Here is a 6,000-nt window from a genome sequence, read left to right as displayed (position 1 = left end):
TCAGCACCCACCCGCTATCAAGGCAGCTGCCTATCATGTCATGCCCTACCTGCACAGGTGTGCTGGCTACTCAAATGATCCAATTAAGGAGGCCATTTAGTCAGCAGCAGCAGAAGTCCTGTGCCTGGACGCTCCAACAGGGGCCAGACACAAGCAGAAGCAGAAGCAGCAGAAGCAGCAGCAGCACCACCTTTTGTTTTTTGGCTGCAGCAGCAGCAAGGCCCACAGGGCTGGCTAGCTGGCTAGCCAGCAAGCAGGTAGCAATGAAAGTAGGAATCTTTCTTTTTAACCCTGTAAGGGGGTGGTGCACTGTACCCGAAGATACTGCCATATCGGGTCAATGCATAGGGCGACGGAAGCAAGCTTCGAAATCGGCCCCCGTTCTCAAAAATCCATTTAATATATGGTCCCCAGATAGGGGACGTATCAGATATTAAACTGATAAGAACAGATACTACACTTGATCTTAGCCAAAAGGCCGAGAAGCGATAACCGTGAAAGGGGCGGGCCCAACAAGGTCCCCTTCATGGGCACTATCACTGCTTGCTGTCAGGGAGGCTGCCAGACAATTTTCCATGCACACTCTGGGCTGGGGGGCAGTCAACCACCAGTACACACAGCAGAACCTAAACCCATACCATTATTGCTAAGCAGCAAGACAGGGGCCCATTGCACTCCCACGGGGCCTTTTTAAATGCAATCCATAACCCGGATTTGCCAGGAACCCTTCTTACTCCTCCTACTTGCATGTGACACTGGGCTTAGGATCTGCATAGGAAACACACACACAAGCACACACCTACCTTTGTTGCCTGCAGATGCCTCCTTGGCTGTCCCCAAACGGTATCAAACCAACACCCACGGGAAGCTGTAAGCATAGAGGACATGCCTGCACCCCATTGGACTTACCTGTGTGGGTTAAATCCGGGTTATTTGACAACCTATGGCGGTGATGGTTCTGCTCAGGCAGAGCAGTGCTGATGCTCCTCATAAAGCTGTCGCTGCTGTGAAGGTTCTAGGTGACATCACAAATCCCTTTGGTTACATACACAACAAAGCTGGGTTGTTGTTGTTTACACTCTGCAAGGCCTGTGGAAGTGAGTGACATCATAGCACTGTAGTTCTGAGGGTTCAAGATGGATGCAACAATCTCCTGTTGCTTCTATGAAGGCCATAATAGACGACATCACCAAACAGCTCCATAGTCACATACACAGCAAAGGAGAGATGTTGTTTACACCTAGTGATGTCAGTGGTATTGAGTGACATCACAGCACAGTGCTAAGGCTCCTGGGCCTGGACACAGCAGCGGCTGCAATATCTCAACGGAGAATACGTTTATATCTATGTGTGTGTGTGCGCATATATATATATATATATATATATATATATATATATATATATATATTTCTCCGCCGAAATCACTTTTAAACCCATTTCCACCTTTTTTTCCCTTCTCTTCCTCTTACTTTTTTTTCACGTTTTTTTACGTTTTTCTCCTTTTCGCCTCTTTTCTGGGCGTATTATTCTTCTTTTTCTTCTTTTTTTTCGTCTAATGCATACCCCATCAGTGCAGCAATGCTTATTCAATACCGCCAGCAGATGGAGACACTGGGGGATAATTTTCTAAGGATTTATACTGATTTTTCCTGTCTGAATTTGTCGCACAGAAAGTTGCAGGCCAAATATGTGTGACATTTCTGTGACTTTAGCTTCTAGAGCATTTTTACAACATTATACATAGGTGCTGAATACATAAAAAGCGACTGTTCAGCGACAGACAAGTCGCATCGGCTGAAAGTAGGCCAGAATGTCAGTCCATGTTGGAGCAGGTTTAGATACAGTCTAAAGCATAGATCTCAAAGTCTGTGCACAGAATTTAGCAAGGGCCTCGCACCTTCTGATGCATCAGGTAGGTGCACAATAGCATAGCCTAACCCTCTGTACTTTGGTCTATATTGATGCGGGACATAGACAGCCAGCTGATGACCAATCCATTAGTGCAATGGATGGCTGGAAGCATTTGTCTTTGCCTTTGCAATACCACAGAAGCAATGCATGGTCAATGTACAGCAATGACACACCTGTGTGAACAGCCAGGAGACCCCCCCCCCCCCCCCCCCATGTTATGTTACATAGTTACATAGTTAGTACGGTCGAAAAAAGACATATGTCCATCACGTTCAACCAGGGAATTAAGGGGTAGGGGTGTGGCGCGATATTGGGGAAGGGATGAGATTTTATATTTCTTCATAAGCATTAATCTTATTTTGTCAATTAGGAACATTCAGCACCCACCCGCTATCAAGGCAGCTGCCTATCATGTCATGCCCTACCTGCACAGGTGTGCTGGCTACTCAAATGATCCAATTAAGGAGGCCATTTAGTCAGCAGCAGCAGAAGTCCTGTGCCTGGACGCTCCAACAGGGGCCAGACACAAGCAGAAGCAGAAGCAGCAGAAGCAGCAGCAGCACCACCTTTTGTTTTTTGGCTGCAGCAGCAGCAAGGCCCACAGGGCTGGCTAGCTGGCTAGCCAGCAAGCAGGTAGCAATGAAAGTAGGAATCTTTCTTTTTAACCCTGTAAGGGGGTGGTGCACTGTACCCGAAGATACTGCCATATCGGGGTCAATGCATAGGGCGACGGAAGCAAGCTTCGAAATCGGCCCCCGTTCTCAAAAATCCATTTAATATATGGTCCCCAGATAGGGGACGTATCAGATATTAAACTGATAAGAACAGATACTACACTTGATCTTAGCCAAAAGGCCGAGAAGCGATAACCGTGAAAGGGGCGGGCCCAACAAGGTCCCCTTCATGGGCACTATCACTGCTTGCTGTCAGGGAGGCTGCCAGACAATTTTCCATGCACACTCTGGGCTGGGGGGCAGTCAACCACCAGTACACACAGCAGAACCTAAACCCATACCATTATTGCTAAGCAGCAAGACAGGGGCCCATTGCACTCCCACGGGGCCTTTTTAAATGCAATCCATAACCCGGATTTGCCAGGAACCCTTCTTACTCCTCCTACTTGCATGTGACACTGGGCTTAGGATCTGCATAGGAAACACACACACAAGCACACACCTACCTTTGTTGCCTGCAGATGCCTCCTTGGCTGTCCCCAAACGGTATCAAACCAACACCCACGGGAAGCTGTAAGCATAGAGGACATGCCTGCACCCCATTGGACTTACCTGTGTGGGTTAAATCCGGGTTATTTGACAACCTATGGCGGTGATGGTTCTGCTCAGGCAGAGCAGTGCTGATGCTCCTCATAAAGCTGTCGCTGCTGTGAAGGTTCTAGGTGACATCACAAATCCCTTTGGTTACATACACAACAAAGCTGGGTTGTTGTTGTTTACACTCTGCAAGGCCTGTGGAAGTGAGTGACATCATAGCACTGTAGTTCTGAGGGTTCAAGATGGATGCAACAATCTCCTGTTGCTTCTATGAAGGCCGTAATAGACGACATCACCAAACAGCTCCATAGTCACATACACAGCAAAGGAGAGATGTTGTTTACACCTAGTGATGTCAGTGGTATTGAGTGACATCACAGCACAGTGCTAAGGCTCCTGGGCCTGGACACAGCAGCGGCTGCAATATCTCAACGGAGAATACGTTTATATCTATGTGTGTGTGTGCGCATATATATATATATATATATATATATATATATATATATATATTTCTCCGCCGAAATCACTTTTAAACCCATTTCCACCTTTTTTTCCCTTCTCTTCCTCTTACTTTTTTTTCACGTTTTTTTACGTTTTTCTCCTTTTCGCCTCTTTTCTGGGCGTATTATTCTTCTTTTTCTTCTTTTTTTTCGTCTAATGCATACCCCATCAGTGCAGCAATGCTTATTCAATACCGCCAGCAGATGGAGACACTGGGGGATAATTTTCTAAGGATTTATACTGATTTTTCCTGTCTGAATTTGTCGCACAGAAAGTTGCAGGCCAAATATGTGTGACATTTCTGCGACTTTAGCTTCTAGAGCATTTTTACAACATTATACATAGGTGCTGAATACATAAAAAGCGACTGTTCAGCGACAGACAAGTCGCATCGGCTGAAAGTAGGCCAGAATGTCAGTCCATGTTGGAGCAGGTTTAGATACAGTCTAAAGCATAGATCTCAAAGTCTGTGCACAGAATTTAGCAAGGGCCTCGCACCTTCTGATGCATCAGGTAGGTGCACAATAGCATAGCCTAACCCTCTGTACTTTGGTCTATATTGATGCGGGACATAGACAGCCAGCTGATGACCAATCCATTAGTGCAATGGATGGCTGGAAGCATTTGTCTTTGCCTTTGCAATACCACAGAAGCAATGCATGGTCAATGTACAGCAATGACACACCTGTGTGAACAGCCAGGAGACCCCCCCCCCCCCCCCCCCATGTTATGTTACATAGTTACATAGTTAGTACGGTCGAAAAAAGACATATGTCCATCACGTTCAACCAGGGAATTAAGGGGTAGGGGTGTGGCGCGATATTGGGGAAGGGATGAGATTTTATATTTCTTCATAAGCATTAATCTTATTTTGTCAATTAGGAACATTCAGCACCCACCCGCTATCAAGGCAGCTGCCTATCATGTCATGCCCTACCTGCACAGGTGTGCTGGCTACTCAAATGATCCAATTAAGGAGGCCATTTAGTCAGCAGCAGCAGAAGTCCTGTGCCTGGACGCTCCAACAGGGGCCAGACACAAGCAGAAGCAGAAGCAGCAGAAGCAGCAGCAGCACCACCTTTTGTTTTTTGGCTGCAGCAGCAGCAAGGCCCACAGGGCTGGCTAGCTGGCTAGCCAGCAAGCAGGTAGCAATGAAAGTAGGAATCTTTCTTTTTAACCCTGTAAGGGGGTGGTGCACTGTACCCGAAGATACTGCCATATCGGGTCAATGCATAGGGCGACGGAAGCAAGCTTCGAAATCGGCCCCCGTTCTCAAAAATCCATTTAATATATGGTCCCCAGATAGGGGACGTATCAGATATTAAACTGATAAGAACAGATACTACACTTGATCTTAGCCAAAAGGCCGAGAAGCGATAACCGTGAAAGGGGCGGGCCCAACAAGGTCCCCTTCATGGGCACTATCACTGCTTGCTGTCAGGGAGGCTGCCAGACAATTTTCCATGCACACTCTGGGCTGGGGGGCAGTCAACCACCAGTACACACAGCAGAACCTAAACCCATACCATTATTGCTAAGCAGCAAGACAGGGGCCCATTGCACTCCCACGGGGCCTTTTTAAATGCAATCCATAACCCGGATTTGCCAGGAACCCTTCTTACTCCTCCTACTTGCATGTGACACTGGGCTTAGGATCTGCATAGGAAACACACACACAAGCACACACCTACCTTTGTTGCCTGCAGATGCCTCCTTGGCTGTCCCCAAACGGTATCAAACCAACACCCACGGGAAGCTGTAAGCATAGAGGACATGCCTGCACCCCATTGGACTTACCTGTGTGGGTTAAATCCGGGTTATTTGACAACCTATGGCGGTGATGGTTCTGCTCAGGCAGAGCAGTGCTGATGCTCCTCATAAAGCTGTCGCTGCTGTGAAGGTTCTAGGTGACATCACAAATCCCTTTGGTTACATACACAACAAAGCTGGGTTGTTGTTGTTTACACTCTGCAAGGCCTGTGGAAGTGAGTGACATCATAGCACTGTAGTTCTGAGGGTTCAAGATGGATGCAACAATCTCCTGTTGCTTCTATGAAGGCCGTAATAGACGACATCACCAAACAGCTCCATAGTCACATACACAGCAAAGGAGAGATGTTGTTTACACCTAGTGATGTCAGTGGTATTGAGTGACATCACAGCACAGTGCTAAGGCTCCTGGGCCTGGACACAGCAGCGGCTGCAATATCTCAACGGAGAATACGTTTATATCTATGTGTGTGTGTGCGCATATATATATATATATATATATATATATATATATATATATATATATTTCTCCGCCGAAATCACTTTT

The 6,000-nt window shown here is 46.8% G+C and overlaps 3 non-coding genes across 3 annotated transcripts; all 3 read right to left on the bottom strand.

The window, feature by feature from the left end:
* Positions 1-299: 299 nt before the first annotated feature.
* Positions 300-490, bottom strand: LOC130339635 (U2 spliceosomal RNA). Its single transcript, XR_008879965.1, has one exon. It is a non-coding gene; the product is annotated as a U2 spliceosomal RNA (small nuclear RNA).
* A 2,096-nt stretch (positions 491-2,586) lies between these two features.
* On the bottom strand, positions 2,587-2,778 carry LOC130339582 (U2 spliceosomal RNA). The gene has a single exon (XR_008879929.1). It is a non-coding gene; the product is annotated as a U2 spliceosomal RNA (small nuclear RNA).
* Positions 2,779-4,870: 2,092 nt separating this feature from the next.
* LOC130339634 (U2 spliceosomal RNA) lies at positions 4,871-5,061 on the bottom strand. Its single transcript, XR_008879964.1, has one exon. It is a non-coding gene; the product is annotated as a U2 spliceosomal RNA (small nuclear RNA).
* Between the last annotated feature and the right edge of the window lie 939 nt (positions 5,062-6,000).

Source organism: Hyla sarda, unplaced genomic scaffold (genome assembly GCF_029499605.1).
Source record: "Hyla sarda isolate aHylSar1 unplaced genomic scaffold, aHylSar1.hap1 scaffold_546, whole genome shotgun sequence".
In the NCBI taxonomy this organism is placed as follows: domain Eukaryota; kingdom Metazoa; phylum Chordata; class Amphibia; order Anura; family Hylidae; genus Hyla; species Hyla sarda.
This window is presented reverse-complemented; position numbering and strand designations above follow the sequence as displayed.